Source organism: Ambystoma mexicanum, chromosome 2q (assembly GCF_040938575.1).
Source record: "Ambystoma mexicanum isolate Mex_15411 chromosome 2q, UKY_AmexF1_1, whole genome shotgun sequence".
NCBI classification, from domain to species: domain Eukaryota; kingdom Metazoa; phylum Chordata; class Amphibia; order Caudata; family Ambystomatidae; genus Ambystoma; species Ambystoma mexicanum.
Window position 1 is genome coordinate 836754299 of NC_090924.1, and position 21982 is coordinate 836776280.

The 21982-nt window shown below is 44.6% G+C and overlaps 1 pseudogene; it reads right to left on the minus strand.

Annotated features, from left to right (window-relative positions):
* Nucleotides 1-644: 644 nt before the first annotated feature.
* On the minus strand, nt 645-935 carry LOC138568810 (peptidyl-prolyl cis-trans isomerase A pseudogene; annotated as a pseudogene).
* Nucleotides 936-21982: the final 21047 nt, after the last annotated feature.

Consider the following 21982-nt stretch of genomic DNA (forward strand, 5'->3'; position numbering starts at 1 on the left):
ACTGGAAAGGTTAAAAAGGGCAGGTTAATGAGGGCAGCAGTTATGGATAAACGTCTCCTCCATTATCTTAGGATGCAAGCAAAAGGCTGCAACTATTGTAGGATGCCCCTCCTGCTGCCGTAATAATTCTTTTCACAGACTCAGCCTCTGGGGCAGATCTCACAGCAGACACCCTTTCCAGATTTTATCCATAAGAAATTAAGATTTCAGAATTGTTCCACAGGTTAACCAGGACTGGTCTGAGGAAGTGGAACTCAGCTGACCAGTGGCCATTGATGGATAACAATATGCAGACATGAGACAGTTTTGGCGCATATGTGGGCCAGACAACAGGTTAGTCAGAAGATGGGTATGAATATCCATAACATTGTGCAAGATAGTCAATGGGACATGAGTGTCTCAGTCTTTGGTGAGCCTCATCCAGTTTTGATAAGTTGGAATTGATCTTTGACTGGGCCAGTTAATTATGTTGACTGGGGCTTATGAAATCTTTTTTTTAATTTTCTTTTTTTAAGTCAAGCCGGTGGTTTAATCTTTATTGTAAGATAAGTTAGTCTACATGAACACTGGAAAGTGGCAGGGAAGGGAAGCCAGGGTAATCCAACAAATGCAGCAGTCAAGAGCACGCGGACTGAAGACTACACTCAGTAGGGTGGAGTCTTTTTCCTAGCTACAAAAGGAATGATTGTGATAAAGACAAAATGGCGCATGCCATCTACAACACTGCCAAAAACCACATGCTTGCCGTCAAGCCATGCTGTCTTTGCAGTACAGATGAAAAACTGGGAGTAATTTGTGTTGGGACCAGCATTTGCCATGGACAAGATTCCTGGGCCAGTGTGCTTCAGTGTAAAGTTCTCATTGCCAAATGTGTTCCCATAGATTCATTTACCACCAGTTCCATTGTGGTTTGTGAAGTCTCCTCCCTGGCACATAAATGTATCAATGACCCAGTGGAAGCAGGATGCCTTATAACCGTAGGCTTATGAAATCTTTTAAAAATCCTCCTCATACCTTCCCAATGTTTCATCTCATCACCACTAGAACTTTACAGCATTTGCTATCTATCTTAAATTGTGATTTATTTTCTCAGTTCCCACCCATCCAGTCAGGGATGTTGCAAAGGTTGGATGAGGCACCACCCATGTGCTGTGTTTTTAAAATCCTTTGGGCTTTAATCCCTTTAAACTTTACAAATCAGCCATGGGCCATATATATGGCTGTCTAGGGAGATGGGAAGCCAGGGATCTTTGGCCTCGTCACTGAAGACAAGGTTCTTTCTCTTGTCGACAGACTCAACAGTGGTGAAATAATCTGCAGTGAGAGAAAAAGCATACTACTCAACACTAAATCCTCTTTTATAGAGTTGAATTGTTGTTCACATGGATGGTGCCTTAGGACCATTAGTGGAATTGAGAGATATGGCCCACAAGCCTCCCATTTGCATACTGGTTTAATTGGTGCCGAAAGTGGGAAGAATAGGCTTGGGATTTAGAGGTAAGGGAGCAGCAGACCAACATCTTCTGAAGTAGATTGGTAGCTTGGGGGACAGGGAGCTGAGTGTGGGCAAGAGGCTAATTAAGCAGGACAGGTACCAAGTGATCCAGGAATTAAGACATTGCCTGAAGGGCAGAAAGGGTTGTCGAGGCCATGAGGCTAGGTCTGCAAGCCAATTGAGGAGGTTGGGGGCTTTTCATGAGCGGGAGTTAGAAGAACAAGTTATGGTCGTATCATTTCACTGATATGTGGGATATGTTAGTGTAGTGGTCTCCAAAAAAATGTTGTTGCATTTTGTAGTGTTATATTGAGAGACCACCCCTAACCTGGAGAGTTCCTTCCCTCCCCCCAATAAAGGAGCCCTACAATACTCACTTAAGTTTATTTTTTAGCGCTGGGCTTAATAAAGACACATATAGAGCTGGCTAAATCACCCCCACCACCACCCCCCGGTGCCCACAGTGAGGCAAGACAAGAAACAGGCAGGGCTATAGAAAGAATATATATTTATTTCAATCCAAATCTCAATGAATAATAAGTTGGTTAAATCACAGCTACCACCTTCTTTGTTGCAGAAAACACAGCTTCAATTATGAAACAAACTTTTTCTACCTTTAATTGTCTCTCAAAAACATGCCACACAGGCTAAATAAACCCAGGTGAATGTTGAATTTTAATAATAACAATAATTTGAAGAAGGGTGCTTTTCCCAAAGTACATAAAGTGAGGGGAGTGCCAGTAGAGGTGAGGGAGGCATTCAAGGTGGAGTTGGCTAACTTGCAGTCAGCAGGCATAATTGAGCCCATGGAGTACTCAGAGTGGTTGTTTCCTGTGGTTTTAGTTAAGAAGGGTGATGGGAGCATCAGAATGTGTGTAGATCTCCGGGAGCTGAATTCCAGCATATGGGTGGATCGGCATCCCTTGCCGAATATTAACGAGTTGTTGTTGACATTGGGAGATGCCAAGTATTTTTCAACTTTTGATCTGTCAACAGCATACCATCAAATTGACCTCCATGTTGAGTCTAGACCGCTTACTTCATTTGTGACTCCGTTTGGGGCATACAGATTTTGTCGCATGCCATTTGGTCTTGCTTCGGCTTCGGCTGTGTTCCAGAGGTTGATGCAGCAGATGTTTGGAGGGGTGTTGGGAGTCAGCTATTTTCAAGATGACATTTTGGTCTGGGACAGTAGCAGGGAGGAGCATGATGTCAGGGTGAGGAGGGTCGTGCAGATTCTTAAGGACAAATGTCTGACTGTAAAGTTAACAAAGTGTCAGGTAGGAGTGGAGGAGGTCACATACTTGGGACATACATTGAGTTCATGAGGTGTGAGCCCCAAAGGGGAGTTGGTACAGGTGTTGAGGTATACACCAGCTCCGGTCAATAAGGATCAGCTAAGGGCCTTTTTGGGCCTTGCGGAGTACTATGTTAAATTTGTATCCAATTATGCTGAAAAAACGGTGGCCATGAGAGCTCTCATGAGGAAGTGTGTAAGATTTGCGTGGTCTCAGGAGTGTGCAGCGGAATTTGAGTTGGTCAAGAGGGATGTGGAGAATGCTCCTTGCCTGAAGTCGTTTGACCCGAAAAATAAAACTGCTCTGACTGTGGATGCAAGTGAGGTGGGTCTGGGGGCAGTGATGGAGCAATGGATAAATGGTGAATGGATGCCAGTGGCTTTTGCCTCAAGGACTTTGAGAGATGTGGAAACCAGGTACTCGGTATTTGAGAGAGAGACTTTGGCAGTGTTATGGGCTTCAAAACACTTCAGGACATTTTTGTGGGGCATACCCTATATTGTCAGAACGGACCATAAACCGTTGGTGCAAGTGTTTTCTACCAAGGGTGTCATGGCGGTATCCCCGAGGATTGCGAAATGGTCAGTACAGCTACAGGATTATAATTATTCATTGCAGTATTTTCCGGGGAAATTTAATGTTGTGGCAGACTGCTTGTCCCGTTTGCCTGTTGTGGAAGCAAGCAGTCAGGCAGCCTTGGTGAAAGAGGAAGACTGGCAGGAATGTCAGGTTGCTTTTGTGGCTTCTGCGGTGGAGAAGTCGTTGTGGGATCAGGAGTCTGAGGCCGACCTTGAGTTAAATTGGATTAGGGAAGGTCTAGTGAAAGGTTGGCACACGGTTAAGGATAGGCCTGAAGGGAAAGGTTATGCCCAAGTTTTACATGAATTAGCTGAGGGTCCGTGGGGTGTATCTAGGGGAATTAGGTTGATACCCCATGTAAGTCTGAGAGGTAGAATGGTGGAATTGGCACACATTGGTCATTTGGGTCGATCTTTGACCAAGAGGAGACTCAGGGAGGAGTACTGGTGGCCGGCGATGGACAAGGATGTTGAACAAGTGGTGAAAGACTGTCAGGCATGCTCTGTCAGCGATAAAAGCAAGGTACTGCATCCACAGCCTATACATCCTGTAGAGGTTCCTGAGCAAGTATGGTCGAAACTGGCTTTAGACATCATGGGTCCGTTTGAGTGTTTAGAGCCTGAGTCTAGATATATGTTGGTGTTGGTGGACTATACATCCAGGTGGATTGAGGTAGCGGCGTGTTCCTGTGTCACAACCAATTCTGTTATTGCTTTCTTGAGGAAAGTTTTTGATCGCGAGGGATTACCTGCAAGTTTATTTACAGATAATGGGGTGCAGTTCACTTCTAGAGTGATGAGAGAATTTTTGGAACAGCATGCCATTTCCCATTATAGAACAGCCCTGTACAATCCTTCTGCTAATGGATTAGTGGAGAGGGCCAATGGTACTATTAAGTCAGCTATACAATTGGCTCTGGCCAATGGTTTGGTTTGGCAGGAAGTAGTGACACAATATCTGGCTGCATATCGCAGAACCCCAGCCACCGCCGGGTAGATCTCCATTTGAGCTTCTGAGGGGCAGGAAAGCAGGTACAATGTTGAGAACCCTAGCTATGGGTGGTGGAGGGCCATGTGATATGGATTTGCAGGCTATTCATCGCAGCATTTTGGCGCGCCAGGAGGCCAGGGGGTCTTCACAAAAGTCTAGAAAGGAGTTGAATGTTAAGCCTGGGGATGAGGTGCACATTCAGAATCCCAGGATGGTTCACAAAGGCTACAGCAAGTTTTTGCCCTCAAGGAGAGTTGTTAAGGTTGGAAAAGGCCATGTGCAATTGGAGGATGGCTCTGTCTGGAGTAAGAGACGAGTGGTGGTGGATGGTTGTAAACGAGTGGAGAGGGCACGTGTGGAGTATGATCCGGAATGTCAGGAAACTGTGTTGGATTATGATCCTGTGGGTTCACAAGTGATCAGCCGTGAACAGGAAGAGATTGTCCCACTTCCAGGTCCTTTGGGTGCAGAAGTGAATGTGGAGTCTCAAAATGCTTTGGATCAGCAACCTGATGTAGGACAAGAAGGGGGTCGTCTGGCGAGGAGGTGTGGCCCCCCTATAAGGCTTAGAGATTACATTTGTTAAACATGAAATTTACATTTTTACCCTTGTGGTCAATACTTCTATATCCTTGAATACAATTTGTATTAATGACAAGTTATATAATCTTATGTTCATGTTTCCATTGTTCAATCTGTTTGTTATGCAAGGGAAGAGCATATGTTGTAATATGCACGGGCTCGTACAGGGGCACTTGTGGAATGTTGATGATGTTCATGAGTCAACATTCCACGATGGCCGTTAGCGAGAGAGAGCGGAAGCAGCAGAGCTGCGGGGTCTCGCAAATAAAGACTTATATTCCTCCTACCTGTGTACGGTGAGGTTTCATCAGTAATCTTCACATTTCTGTTAATGTCAAACATAGGCACAATTTTGTCTTATACAAGCTAGTTCTCCTTGAAGGCTTGAGATATGGAGTTCCCTGCTGACTTAAAATGCTAGCAGTTAAAATCACTGATTCGTAAAATTCATACGGCAAATAGTACTTCACTAGAATTTAGCTTAGATATAGACACAGGGATAATTTAAAAAACAAGACATATATTGCACGTTCAGTGTTATATGCATGATGTCCAGCTTTAGCAAAGCCCTTCTCTGCCAAGCCGCAAAACCCAAGCATCAAATGATATGCAGAAGCTTTCTGTTCAAAGGCCAGGTCTAGCGGGTGGGATAATTTAGAAGTTAGTATTTCAGACCCCCGGACCCTCACTTAAAGACCCATGTTGGGGAGGTTGGACAGTAAAATGGGGATGATTTAGGGATTTTGGTTTTTCAGTTGGGAATTTTCGTTTTAGGAAGGAACACCCTCTCTCAGGGGTGAACAGGAAAGGCAAGGAACCCCAATTACTTTAAATAACTATTTTGTATTTTCCCGCTCGAAGACAGGGTGAACGTTTTGAATTCTTCCAAGCTCCCCCCTACGTCAATCTATTTGTGAGTTCATTAAATTAATACACAGTCACATATGCTATGGGTCTACACAATTTTATCCCTTACTGGAAGAGAAACAACCATGAAAGGGAATGGGTGAATTAAATAGATCCCCACACTGACATTTGGTTGGACAATCTACTTGATAACTAGTTTTTATATAGCACTACAAACCCGCAGGTAACTGAGCACTGCAATAACAGTTGCTATTATTATCCCACTACGTGGTACTCTATTTATCGACATTTGAAAGATGAAATACAGAGTTGGCCCGGCCAGAAATCGAACCTGTATCAGCAGACTACGCACAGATATGTCAGAGCGAGTGCTCGACTCGCTGTGCTGTGCTTTCTGACCAGCAACTTTGAAAATCTCTGGGCTAGCACTCAGGGACTGAACAGGACTTTCCACTTAGGGGAAAAACAGGGTTCGGCCAGCACTTCAGTCAATGGTCCACAGCAATCCTCCCTCTATGGTTCTAGGGAAGTCTAACAGCCTCTGTTTTCTAGTCTCCCCAACAATATTTCCACCCAGATGAAAGTCCAGCAGATATCCTTTGGTAATTTTGGGCAGCTGTCTATTAGTAATTCTTTAGCAGCTCTCCATTGGTAATATTTTGCAGCTCTCCCCTCTCTCATATTGCATCCTCAGTGATGACACAATCAACATTTCAATATTGGACAGGACCCTGCAAGAATTCTCGCACATTTGATTTGTCCTTCACTTATCACCCTACCCTAGAAGTCCAGCCACTCTCTAAGGATTGGTTTTGGAGTCTAGAACAGAAATATTGCAACCCCCATTTGAAATTCCCCCTTTTTAATGTCCATTTTAGCTGAAAAGTAGCTGCATGGAAAAGGTTTGTAATGTACCAATAAATGCTATGATATGTATAACATGAACAAGTGGTTTGTTACCGTGAAATGCATTGCAGCTTGCTATTCTCCTTTCAACTGCACGAATAAATAAAGGAGATTTTGTTGCTGTGGATCACCTGGTGTTTTCCTTTTGCAACTCTGGGATTTTCACTGTTTTGCTGCCCTTTTTTCTCGTATTGTACATTGTTTTGTTGTTTCCAATATAAATATATATATATATATATATATATATATATATATATATATATATATATATATATATACATATATATATATATATATATATATAGGATGGATCAGTGAAGCTTACTTTCATTTCCTCACCTTATTGCCCTGCTATATGTCAATTTTTGGCAGCTTATACGATAAGTATAAAGATACCTAATGTTTCCCTCCATCAGCTCGATAATTGTTACATTTTCAGGGCTTCACATGTGGATAACTTATATTTTTTAAAAAAAAGTCTTGAAATTATTTTTGAAATGGTATCTTGCACAAGTCTGCAATTATAACCATTCATCAAATGCTATATAAAATCACATGTCCAATGTAAGTATATGGCCACATAATTGACATATATAATATTTAATTTCACATCACAGCTCACATTTCTCTGCAAGCATGTGACCAGAGTCTCCTGTGCTGAGGAGTAAAAGCCATAACTCTCTTTGTTCTTATAAGTTGATGGGTTGAGGAAATCATTATCTGGCCACTGACTGTTCACCTCTGCCCTGTAATGCCATTAGACCATACTGACATCTGGCACTTGGTCCTGTTAACGGAAAATTACTACAATTGAAAACATATTGTCTTGTATTTTTCCCCACCTTTTGCTACTAGTCCCTTGATTACCGTTCTAAATAAATGGGATGGTGTAGCTTCAAAGGAATTTCCTTTCCACAACCAGGGGCAACAGGCTTGTAGTGGGGGAAGCCATTTGTGAATTCTGCCCAGAGACCAACAGGTTGTCTGTCCTTGGCTGAAAATGAACTTACCTGTTGGATTTTCACACAGCCTTTATTGTTTGAAATGCTTTTTTATGTTACTGACCATGGTTCACTTAGCTCTTGCATCAGTTGATTTCTTATTTTTGCATTGGTTTAAATATGACAGCTGAAAGTACAGGGCTGTTTATTTCAATATATTTTTAGTTATCTGCTGTTTGTTTTGTGCTGAAAAGTGGGTCTGAGTTGCCATAGTGCAGCACCTTTTGATAGTTCGACCTTTCCTTTTGTAATGATAGATAGGCCTTGCGATATCCAGTGCTTGGCCATTCATGTAGCTCTTCCTTGTGTTACTTGCAGAAACCCACACTGTCTGTATTAATAGGCCCATTTTCAGTATGAACTTTTGTTTAAGTCTGGCAGGTCATTATTCCAATGGGCCTTTCAATTATGATTGTTTGGGCCTTTGATTAAACCCCAGTCTTGCTGGATAAAAGAGAAAGCACTGGTGTGGCCCCCGAATGCTGTACCTGCTAATATTTCCTCATTTAGTACAGCTGCAGACTTCCCTTTTGAAATAGCCTGTGCCTCCTTGTCTGTACCCGCCACCCCTTCTAAGGGTTCCCTGCACCACTGTTTGAAGACTACTGATTTAGTATGTAAGGGAATGTGGTCAAATATGTTTTTCATGTGAGAACAAACTTGCTTCAAAATGCAGTGCAAATATGATGAAATACATCATACATCAGTGACACTGTCATGATGTCCGTCTCAGGGAGACTCAGGAACCCCTTCTCAGCACATCAGTGAACAAGCCGCTGGACTTTCATTGCAAAACAATATTTATCAGTCGTGCTTGGCAAATGACTCTTTTGGCGCAGAGTACATTTGTTCCCAGTCGCATTACATCATGCTAATATCGTGGTTTGATTTACGTTTTAGCACCGTGAAAAAATGCCAGGGACGCTACTCTATAGGATAGCACTTGACAGCCCTACGCAGTACTCCTATGTGAGCCTTCTGTGGTATCAAAAAGGGTCTCCCTAAAGCTTGTGAATAGGTCTGGTTACTTCCAGATCTTAGAACTTGATTCCAAGGCAATGATGCTTCCCCACCAAGACAATATTTATCTTAAAGATCCTAGGCTGCAAGACATTAGGACATACTTGAAGGTTGCAGCATGGCCAATGGTCTGTAATCACAATCATAAGCATGCATTGTTCATCATGTGTCATGGTAAAAGGGGTACAGTGTGATTTCTCCTTGGTTTCATTTATCAGTGAGGTTTTTGTCTGTCGTGAGCATTAGAATTTGGTAATGTATCCGTTTGCTCTGCACCATTAACTGGGCACAAAGTTCTCCACCCGACTGTATAGATGCAGACATCCCATTGTAGCAAGTGAACTTGCTCCCTAATATACAGTGGTTAAACAGCAAGGTACAGCTGCCACAAATAGATAACATTATCTCTTTTGCAGAGTATATGGTTAATTCATTTTTATTTAAATATTGATAATGGTTTAAAATATCTAATACAAATGTCTAATACTGTTCAATTAATATGTCAGTTTTGTATTACTTGTAATAAGTAAAACCGCATTATTAAGAAATGAATTGATTACATGTCATAGCTATTAAAGTGTTATTAGTCTTAATTACATGACCTGAAGCATGAGCAATGAAACAGCATCTTTGGGGAGTATGACAGGCAGGGGGAGTTCCACTTTCTACGTGTCCTCCCCCCATTACAGTGAAATGTTTTAAGGCAGGAGTGGGTGGGGAATGAAGCACCCATAGTTTTCAGCGGTACCTAGTTATCACCTGCTGCAGGGTGTGAAATCTTTTTTGTCATGCTGCTTTCTGCTGTGGTTGGTTGTATGTGAGCGGTGATGGCAGTCTTTTGTGTATCCATGTGTGGACCTCATACATCCGAATGGATAGTGCACTGGAAGGCAAGGTCACCCGTGCAGCTAATTAATGTTAAGTATCTTGGGGAAGGGGAATTGATGTAACAGACATTGAATAAATGGTTCAATCAATGTAATCAATGGGTAGTGTGCCACGTGCCCTTTTTCATCTTTTCTTCGAGTGACCTTTGTACCTCGCGCTTTACGGTAGATGGGCAATTTGTCTGACTTGCATTTTGCTCGATGCAAGGCAGTGATTAAGACGCAATCCGATGAGCAGCTCTGTGGAAGAAGGATTTGTGCATCAGAAGGAGCTGCGTCCTTAATTGTAAGATGAATGTTCAAAAAGGCAACAATACATGAATGTAATTAATAAAATAGGTTTTCGCAGTGGCTCACAATTTGAATTTTAGTGGCACGGGTAAGAAACGTACCAGTTCCATTCTTTAATGAATAGACAGGAATGTAGCTTTTTTCGGAGCGTGCTGTGCTGTAAGGTGTAGTGGTGTTGTCATGGTAGAAGTCATTTTTGGAGTACCTAAGTGGCTGTGGCGGGTTGCTATAAAGTGGTTTGTTACCATGCACAGTAGAGTGGAAGACAAGCATGATGGGAAGTGGGAATAGGATGGTGAAGAACTGGAAGACGGCTTGAGAGAACATAGGCCAATCCTCAGAACCAATCGAAAGCTTGCTTGAAGTGCTGTCTCCTATTCACAGCCTCGACTTGCAGAGGGTCCCTCTAGAGGGATGGGCAAGAAATGAATTAAAAGGGTGACTTGGTGGAAATAGGACTTTCCACCTTAACCAAGTATCTTGCTGCAATGGTTCGTGGCCCTGGTGATGCGCTTGATCTCTGTTATCTTTTAAGGTGGCATCTATTATCCAGGGATCCGATGCAAAGGCTCTGTGACATGGTTTGGCTATTGAATGCGATGCTGAATGTCTACGAGTGCCAGTGAATATTGTGAAGGCCAGGTGGACTGTGTTCCCTTGGCGTCATGCAAATGATGAGGCATGATACTTTGCTACTAGCGTAGTGCAGTTTTCAGATTTGCTTCACCAATCCCTGAATACATTGCATTTGCCTTTCCTGCTTTGGCAGAGCTGTAGGCCTAAACACAGTGTTTCTGTGACACGTGGATAGAAAAGGGGTACTTGCATCACCTGCTTAATCAGGGTAAAGAAGATGAGGCAGGACGGGCAGAACAGAATGCCAGCGTGTCAGGGCCACTCGCGAGAACCTCTGCAGTCCTTCAGCAACGCAGAATGAATCTTTAGCTGATGCTGGCAATGCGGACTGTTCTGTCAGAATGTGGATGTGAATTTAGCAAGGGTGAGTGCCTTCTTCCAGCAGCTAAAGAGCTTAATGAATGAGACTGAAGACCCCAAATGAATCCACCAGGTGACTGATTACTGGGGTATTCTTTAATGTTTGGTGATATGCAGCCAGATTCTGAACGATCTGTGCTGCAGCAAATCAGATATATGTCTCTGTGACTTTCTCCTGCTATTTCACACCAGATTCACAAAGGCCAAAGCCGGGGCAAATCTGCAGATGCCTGGAGACTTGTGGAGCAGGGCAGGCCCACTGCAGGCCAGTGAATTATTTCTTTTTCATAAAAGCTTTTTGGTGGATCTTAGTCCTGCACTTGCCTGTGCTGCCCGGCACTATCCCTCAATCCTGGGGTGGACAGCTTGGGTTCCACCTGGAATAGAAATAGTAGTAACAATATTTTCTGCTGGTTCATATAAATAGCAAAAGGTAGTGCCTTTACAATCTGAGGTAGATAGTACAGTAGAACTACCATCTGTCCACTTTGTGCCTCACAGCACAGCGACTGTACTTAAGGGTGACATTTGTACTTGTCGCTCTTTCTTGATTGGCTGGAACAGTCATCAACAGAGCTCACCGCTATTTTGGCCCCAGTTCATCTCTGATAGCAGCCAATACAGCCTTGTGAAACTCTGTAAATCATTTCATCACTATGGCCCTCATTACGACCCTGGCGGAAATCGAAAAACGATGGCGGAAATGCAATACCGCCATCGAATAGCGCTCGGTGCGATTATGACCCGTCACCGTAAAGTACGATGCCATTAGCGACACCGTAGTGAACGCCAACGCTAACTGCACCAAGTACGCGCACGCGCGACATGCCAAACCGTAATTACCACCATGGCGCAACGGTACGTGAATTCTGACCCTAGCGGACATGTACCTAACGCCATCAAGCATGGCGGAAAGTACCATTCCGCCATGGTGAGAAGTACGGCATCGCGAATCAACCGTAAACGGCCCTACTGAGTGCCTGTACACCACTCCCTGGCCACATTGCACAACTCCTCGTAGGTGCAATGAAGTCACACAATGCAACCAGTGAAATGTACAAGTCACCCATGCATGCCAACGAACAAATGAATCCAGGGGCTCCAAGTGCCTTGTGAGTGGGCATCCATATTTGCCATGGCACCATTGCCGCACTGATGCAGCACAGGCACGTGAAGGGTCAAGTACAGCAATATGAACTGAAACATGAGACAAAACAACAACAGGCCCCCATCGCTTGACACCAGTGTAAGGCAACATTCAAAGCAGTATCCTGAGTGAGACTGCACCAGCCCTGTACTCCTGCCAGTAAACAAACCAACCATCAGCATAAGCATGTACCACACAAGTTGGCAGAGTGACAGAGCAGCCAGGCTCATCTCAAGAGGGGCCAATGGGAGCTGCAGGGCACAGATGGCACGAATACAGAAGCTATTCCAATGGACATGACCTCAGTCTCCCTCCAAGAAACGCACGCAAACACAGGCACCTGTGACCAGCCATAGTCTGATAATCACATCATTCCACCAATCCACCTGGCTGACCGGCATCTGTTACACAAAAGCTAATCCCCCGCCCCTGAGCATGACATCATTAAAACAGTCATAATGGCAGGCCCCATCCCTGACCTTACTGGGCTTCGTAGGCAAACGCGGCCAGTACAGTACCACGCAACTATACTCAGAAGCCGGAACCCAATGCAGATCTCCTCACAATACACCGCTCCACAAATAGGAATATGCTACATTACTTGCAAAGAATAACGCTACACGGTTAACATCAGAATAGAAATTTAATGCACCACAAAATCACCAAGCCCATACAGCCATTAGGTCATGAACTCCAAAATACATTCCAGTATTGTGGGCTGCATCCGCAATAAATGACCAGCTTCTGCTTGTGTGACGCCCTGTTCCTTCATGGTACACAGGGGCTACATTCACGTTCAAAAAGGCAACATGGAAGCGCCTAGAACCGCAGGGCCGTCCCATTAGGTAGGCACTAGTCCAGCTGAAAGGTCGATATGTTGCTCCTAGCCACTAGTACTGCGTAAGGGCATGTGGCCCATTGGCGATCGTCCCATAAGATCGTAATGGTGCTCCACTGATTAACACGAAGCAGCAGGTGTCGGGAGTAAAAGCCATCTGCAGGAGTGGCATACAGATGGCAGCGGCAAAAGGGGAGGAGATACCTGTCACCCAAATGAAATGAAAAAGAATAGTATGGCCATCAGAACTTGATTTGTATTACTCACTTCAATGATCACACTAAATCTACAGCCATATGCATGCTAGCCCACTCAAAAGGATTATTCCCACCCAAAAATCACTTGCGAATCACAACTATAAAAATCGAGGTGAAAACACTATTACAAACAAGTGTTTGTGTGCATGCGTCTGTTAAGACAGAATCCATTAGATGGGATTAGTAACGTGCATAGACACAAGTGTTTGAAGGCGCGTCGAGACAGGGAGGGTTCAACAAGGGCAGAAAGACGATGGTCCCACTATGGCAGCTCTGCATCACATAGCGCAGGGGAGGTGGATAGATTCCAAAAAGCCCTGTACATGGCAAACTCTCCATCAAATCATCTGTCCATGCATCCATACATCATTCCCTCATCCCGGTATGAAAACGCCTGATTATTTACTCACATAACATGTGAAATTTCCATTGAGTCTGTGCGTAATGCAGTCTGCAAAATCCACTGTGCTCCAGCCCGGAATCCTAGTGTTGTGAAGTAACATGTATTTGGGAACGTCCGGCCTTATCGTCCACTACGCTATTGCGCATCCCATACTATTCATATCAATCATAGCATTCTCGCCATGGCCCCTGTCCCAAGGACATTAAACAATAGAACTTTATATCTGCAGTCAGACCTGTGGGCGTCTCCTCGCCGCTAGCTGAAAACCGAAAATGCTGTCCTTCGAATTCCTCATTTGCAACATCACGTCGAAAAGGCATCTGTGACCGCTTGAAATCACAAATCCATCCATGTAGTGCGGCAATGTGTGAAAATGCAAACTGGCTTCACTCACAAATGGGACGCCCCGCCCGTCGGTGAACCGCGGTACAGTGCTGCATGAGGGTCCACCGTTAATCGAGTACTACATTCCACTGACCCTTCACAAGTTTGTTCGCGACTGCAAAGATAGTATGTGAAGCAATGGGACCATAGCAGAATGAACATATGAACCAATATCTCACTGCCATCGGGATGAAATACATGATTGTAGTGGCAAGATGCCATGCGTCGAATTGCAGCGTTGTGTGCGGGACGTGCTCGCCCAAAGGGGATTGCAGCTTGCACAGGTGGAATGAATCACCACAGGTGGAGGCAATACAGCTTGAAAACACATAAATTGCACACCCAACCCCCTCCCACAACCACACCCACTCCAAAATGCTACCGGCAGGACCAGCGATGTTGGCCCTGGGGGACCTGATAGCACTGCAAGTACTCCAACTTCAAGAAGAAGACGAACACCAACTACTACAACAACCGGCCGCACAGAGGAGACGCAGGAGGAGGAGGAGGGCAAGGCAGGGCCAGCAAGGCCCACCAGCACAGCCACTACCACCACGCAGGCAGCCCGCAATCCCACGCCTCCGAGCTCATCCGTTCAACCTCACTGCTGAGCAGATCCACACCCTCTACCGTTTGGACCGGGACACCATAATCTCCATTGTGAACATGACACACGCTGACCTTGTCAGCATGATAGATAGCCCAACCGCCATCCCACCCCTACTGAAGGTGGTGTCTGTACTCCACTTCCTGGCCACAGGCACCTACCAGCACACAGTCGGACAGTTGCATGGCATTTCACAGCCAGTGTTCTCACGGACACTATTGCAAGTGCTCGATGCCCTCCTGAAGCACGCAGACGACTACATCTCTCTACCACGCTCGGAGCAGGAAATTACGAACACAAAAGTGGGATTCCATGCACTTGGCGGCATACCGGGTTGCATTGGTGCCATCGACTGCACCCATGTGGAACTGGTCGTCCCACATGCCATGGAGGCCCAGTACCGCAACCGAAAACAATTTCATTCTCTTAATGTACAAATGGTGTGTGACTCCAACAGGATCATTACACATTGTTGTGCCCGATTTCCTGGATCAACCCATGATTCTATGGTCTTGAGGAACTCTACAATACCACGCTACATGGAGCGACACGCAGGGAACAGATCCTGGCTACTCGGTGAGTCTCATTTCATGCATGATAATGTGGGGTATGTGATGCGGCAATGACCTGGCAGGAAGGGGGGGGGGTGCGTACGTAGCAATGTCATTCCACTAACATCCTTTATTGTCCACATACAGGTGATGCCGGGTATCCACTGAAGAGATGGCTCCTTACACCACTCCGGAACCCACAGAACCAGCATGAGGAGGACTACAACCATGCCCACTCACGTACCCGTGTAGTCATAGAACAGGCATTCGGCCTACTGAAGACTCATTTCCGCTGCCTCAGCAGGTCTGGCGGGGCACTCCTGTACCGCCATGAGAAGGTTGCAAAGATGGTCATGGCATGTGTCATGCTACACAACATGTGCGTACGTAGAAATGTGCCCATGCCCCCTGACGCAGAACTGCAAGCACCTGAAGATGGTCATGATGAGGGTGGGGATGTGGCAGCACCTCAAGGAGTCTGCGAGGCACAGGAGGGCCGTGACATTCGTCAGATTCTCATTGATTCATGCTTCTAGAACTCACGCCTGGTGGCTGATACATGGACACGGGACTTGTGGCACTGTGTGTGTCTGGAACATGCACAATATGGACTGTACGCCTATAAAGGCCTCGTACACAAAGATCAATGTCCACACATCTCATTGGATGATCGTGCATTGTTTATAGCATATGTGAAATTATGTTACACACCCCATCGACCCGCCACCCAAGTGAGCCCAACACACCCCCTCCACCCTCCTACCTCCCCCCGAACACCAGTGTCCGAAGATGCTCATTGTCAGTGGGCAGACGCTATTGCAAGCCCCCTCTCCGGGTATCAGGGGCACCCCTGCCTGTGGAGCGCAGGTTCCTCCCAGATCTACGTTGGGGGCTGCCCTGGACGGAACTTGCAACGGATGATGTCTCTGCCTGCTCACGTCCATGCATGTCCCTAAGGGTTTGTGAGAGCTCAGTGAGCACACGGCGCACAGCGGCAAGTTCAGCACATACGTCTTTGGACGTCGCATGCAGTTCCCCCCTCAGGCTCTCGGTGCTTCTCTCCATTTGTACTCTCAGGCTCTCGGTGCTTCTCTCCATTTGTACTCTCAGGCTCTCGGTGCTTCTCTCCATTTCTGCCCTAAGTGTCTCAGTTGATGTTTCTATGGCTGCCTTAGTACCCCCACATTCATCAGCATGGTCCTTGAGGAGCGTGGCCAGTTGCTGCTGTTGCACGATCACCTGGTCGAGGGACTGTTGCCTCTGCTGTGCCATGGCCATTTGCGGTGGTGTCACAGAGGGGCTGGTCACCTCATGTTGCCTTGCCACAGGGCTTGTGGGGGATGGCCAGTCGTCGTCTTGTGGGTGCCCCTGCGTGGTATCCTCATGGTGTACGGGATGAAACAAACAGGGGGATTGAGACAGGTCATGGATGGATCTTACTTCGACATCCCCGTTTTCTGTGTCGGAGCATGCTGCCATTAATGCAGTGTCACCTATGGTGCTGCTGCCACCAGAAGCAGTGCCTTCTGTGGCATCCATTGGGGGGACCTGTGGTGCTGCTGGTGTGGGCATGCTGGCTGCTGGGGTGCCTGTTGAAGTTCCCTCCTGTGTGCTGCCACTTGATGTGTGCTGCTGCCGTGTCTTGATGCGTGCAGCTGAGGTAGAGGGTCTTTGGCCGTTGGTCTTGGCCCTCTTTGCAGGTGTGCTGGTAGGGGTGTCCTGGAGCTCGTCGTTTGAATCGGCCCCTGTGGTGGAGTAAAGGAGGGCGAGCGTTATTAATGGGTCTGTTGAAATTGGAATGGCAATGTATCACATGCATTGGGGTGGTACCTGAGGGTGATTTGGGTCGGGGCCTTGGAGGTGGTTTCATTTTTGTGTGGATTGAGGATGCAGTTGTTTTGCGGCCTGCAGTTAGGGTGTGCCTGCTGCACGTGTAGAGGGTGTTTTTAGGATTTTTAATTATTTATGTATTTAATGTGAGTTTTAAAGTGCGCTATCAGGCCAATGTATGTAGACGTTCTCCTGGACATGTGTTACTGTTGCACTATGTGGACACATGGTACTTCACATGATTGGACATTGTGGATTTAGCATTGTTTTATTTGGCCCACCTACCGGATTCTTCAGATGTCTGCACTCCTTTCTCCATCCCTCCGACTCCCTCTATACTCTCCATTCCAATGGTGGAGGCACAGATTTCTTCCCAGGGGGTCAACTTGATGGGTGATTCCGATCCTCCCCCGGTAGCTGTGGCAATGTTACGGTTGACGGATAGTATGCTCCGTACGCGTATCCGCAGGTCGTCCCATCGCTTTCTGCATTGCTGTGGGTTGCGGGGTGCGGTCCCCACCGCACTTACCCGCTGTGCCACCAGGGCCCATATGGCCTTCTTGTTCGCAAGTGCCGTCCTGGTCATTTGCGTCGAGAAGACGACGGCAGCATTCTCCTGGAGGGTCTCTGTGAGCACGGTGAGTTCCTCACGGGAGAAGTGGACCTGCCGCTTGCGGTCGCACGCTTTTTTCGCTACTTTTCCCATTTCTATTGCTTTCACTAGGGTGGATGACGGGTTGGGATGTGTCTCAGGGTAGTATTTTTAATGGTTGTGTGGGAATTCTGATTTTATAGGTGTACGGCGTGCTGTTTCCCGTTCCGGGACCATGTTTTTACTTCCGTTTCCGTATATTTACGGTCACCGTACTTTCCGATTGCCGCTCATTACGGTGACCGCTAAAATGGGTGGCGGAATTGCACCTAGGGCGCCGTACGACGGCGGTGAGGGGCGTTTTGGGGACATTTCCGCCATCGCGGACTTTGCACTTCCGCCATGGCGTAGTGCTCGTGCCCGATGGGTCGGAATTATCCGCACTTTGCTCCGTCGTGCAATGGCGGAAACGCTATTTACGCTATGGCGGTCAGGTCAGTCACTTTCCGCCAGGGTCGTAATGAGGGCCTATGTGTCTCCTTATTATTCGACAGGGGTCAAAGCGCCTGCATGCTCTGGCAACAGCACACAGTGACGCACTGTTTTAATAAACAAGGTATTCAGGCCCACATTATTCTGGTGCGCTTTTCTTTGTATGCACACCTGTGAAACCTTAATTTTACTTGTGCAATGTGCTGCCGACTTATTTATTTATTTTATTCCTTATATCGTGCCACATGCCCATGGGCCTCACGGCGCACAATTAACATACACAAGACAGACAAACATACCAGGTTTGGAATACATTGAAGCATTAAGCAAGGCATCATACATTTAGCCTACATTCAGATTGAACAGATATGTTTTGACTGCCCCTTTGAAGGCTCACAGGGAGTTAGAGGCTCAGACTGTTAGTGGAAGAGCATTCCATTCTTTAGGGCCCTGTACTGGAAAGCTAACACTGTCAGATTTAGCCAGCTTGGAACGAGGTTATTTAGATTTGTAGTTATCGCTAGAGGGAAGATGTCGTGATGGATGATCAACTGTAAGCCTCTCTGAAAAATAGGCGGGGGCGATCGAGGTCTAACATTTATAGGGTAATGCTAAGATCTTATGCATAATCCTGTGCTTAACAGGCACCCAATGCAGTGCCCTCCTGGATTCAGCAATGTGATCCTGTTTGCGGATCACAAACCGTGTAGTCTAGAGAGTTACAAAGTTAGCTTGTGTTGTCCCGCTTAAAAAACTATTACAATAGTCAAGTCTTGAGTTGAGTGAGGCTGATGCCAGGATAGATCTATTGTTAAGGGAGATGTAAGGCCTCATTTGAGTAAGGAGCCTCACCTCGTAACCACATGATGAGCGTGTGTGTGAGACACTTGTTCAGTTTCATGTTCAGTTCTGCATCTAGATGGATGCTTAGGGTTTTGACACAATCTCTGAACCTAATCTGATTTTTAGCAATATTTAAGCTCTTATAGGATTTATCGAGCTTCTTGAGTCCCTGCCGAGTAGCCGCAATAAGAAGCTCAGTCTTATTGTCATTCCATCCTGCTAGCATTGATGCTAGTATTACTTTTCACGACCCACAGATAGTCATGGTAAAAAATATTTCTGGTGCTCAGTTGATTTTTGTTATTGAAATGTATTTTTCACCCAGACTTACTTCATGTGGAACGCAATATGTTTATTCTCAATGTTTTTCATACAGATATAGACATCCTGCTCCAATCCAGTGAATGCATATATCGCCGATATTAAAGACCTGAGCTGCTGAGTTCTGCAGGGCAATCAGCGTCAAGGGGAACTGTCAGAGAATAACAGTAAGTTACTACAGCACTTGTTGTGAGAAAAGTGCTCACGTTTAGTTTATTTGCTTTCAAATCTTATATAGCGTACAACCGTAGCCTGAAGGGACACTGGACAACAAGATTCACTTTTTACAAAACCATTAGACAAAATCCAAGTTTTGATTTCTTTTATTGGACTTACTACACACATTTAGGCGTTTTAGCCTGTGTTCGACACCCTTCCACGACTTTTCAAATACTTTGTGATACCTTAATATGTCTTGAGTATTAGGTTCCTTATTATTCAGGTGTTGCTGTTTGCACAGGCATTGCATTGGAAGGACTGAATTTTTCGGGATTCCTATAAACCTTATTCAAGCATTGTGCCGCTGCATGCATGTGAATGTTTTTCAAGCGGCACAATTTTATTTATTATTGCTTTATAGTGTGTTACCCCATAACTCCAGAGAATAATTTTTTTATTGCAGTCATTTTATTTCCCAGGGATGTGTACATTCTTGGACCCAAGAAATCTCAGATGGAAAATATGTAAATTGCATGCAGCGAACCACCAACGTGAGCACGTATGTGCTGTCGGGTCTCCTACATGTAATTTGAAATGTCTCTGAACTGGAATAGACAAGAAAAGGGTGAAAGTGAGGCGATTTTTCCACTCACTCTCGTGGAAATGAAAATGCTGCCTGCATATACCCTTTGCAGGCAGCATTTGCACTGAATTCCTATGGGATCCGCCTGGTCTTGACCACGTGAAAAACTGAGACCGGAATGCATGTGTGCATTGTCACGCCTTGAAACACTTGTGTATAGGTGTGTTATAAATGCCATATCATATCACACTCACAAGATAGAAGAGGGGGTGAACACAATGAAGATCCTACCTGCGATTAGTGCCCCTACTCTTTCTCATCAGTGCTGCAGGATGAGGCCACAAGTCAAAGTGAGACATAAAAGCATTACACCTCGATTTTAATCATTCGTTTAACTTTAAAAAATGATGGTGATAAACATATACTTAAATGGAGTCTTGAAATGTGTCCACTCTTTTTTACATATGACTTTAATTGTTAAGTATATGTCTTTTTTAAAGTGTTATCTTGTCCTGAACATGTGGTCACAAGCCGTTGTGTGTACTGACCAAAGTAGTAAACTTGTTTTGTCTGTGGAGATTATGTTTGAATGTATTTATATTACACTTAATGCTGGATTTAAATAGTTGCAGGACTGATGATCAAACCCATGTTTCGGAGCATTGTCTTGATCCTTTGGCCAGGTGTTGCCCTGAGCCAGCCTCCCAGCATTGTAGCTTTGTTTCCAGGGGGCATGTTGGTTATAGATACACGCATTGAATATGTATGAGATGAACAAAATAAGTTATGTTTGATATTGTTGTTTGTGCTGTACAAAATAAGTTTGTGCAACAGTTTTACTATGTGTATGTTTAGTTTATCAATGTCTTGTTTTTTTTTTATTGTGTATTGGTTTAAAACAAACTATCCACATATATTTTTATAGAACAAATACAAAAAGAAACGACAAAAGGATAATACATTTATCTATTTTGTAATTACATATTCTTCTAATGCTTTGTTTTACTAGATAAGTCTGTGCAACATTTTACTACGTGTATGTTTAGTTTATCAATGTCTTGTTTTTTTTAAATTGTGTATTGGTTTAAAACAAGCATTCCACATACATTTATTATAGAAAAATAGAATAAGAAACGACAAAAGAATAATACATTTTCCTATTTTGTAATTAACTATTATTCCAATTGAAAATGAAAAAGAAGAAGAAGAAAAAAATTAAGAGACTTAGAAATAATTAATATCAAACATCAAACGCATTCATGTAAAAAGACAGTAACTTACATATCATGACATCTAAATTGGTTATTTATAACGCGATTAATACCCAGAGGTTTCGCGCACCTGCGTCTTGAACCTATGTTGATCCGCTTTACTATGTTTGCCCTGAGCTACCCTCCCGGTATCAAATAAAACTAACAGCAGCTATAATTAACAAGATTTGTGTTCTGCAAAATGTCTGTGTTATCAAAAGTATATTGTCACACACACAACGGCAAAATGTAATTCTCGTAGAGATTGCAAAACAGCACATTTAGTAAATGGGATGTATAGTAATGTTCTAGGGTCTCCACTTTCCATGGGTCTAAACATAATCTGTAATAATCAGCTTCTCTCAGGATTTTTTTCCTTGCACCTGAATTTCAGAGGTTGGAAATAAATTCAATTGCTTGAACCTTTTGCTCCATTTTTTGTTCTGAAATTTCCTATAGATTTATGTATATAAATAATGTATAATTCTTGATTGTGTATTTGTCTAATCCTGCATACACAATTTCCTTTTAACCTCCTGTGGGTTAATTAATAAATTCACTGGAGTCATATTCAATTATCTTAAAATTGAATTATTATGTTAGAGCCAATTATTTAATTCCTTACAGCTCCCGCTCTTCTATTTGATTTTGAAAAAGAGAGTTAGGGGTAGGGTCTAGATTTTTTCTGTGCAAAGGGTTTTCCAATTTGCTATTTCGTTTAGAGACAAAAGGACCAACTCATATCTAATGACTTGGAACTGGAGTTCTATTTAGCAGTTGGAGGGTCCTTCTTCATAACATACCCTCAAATTA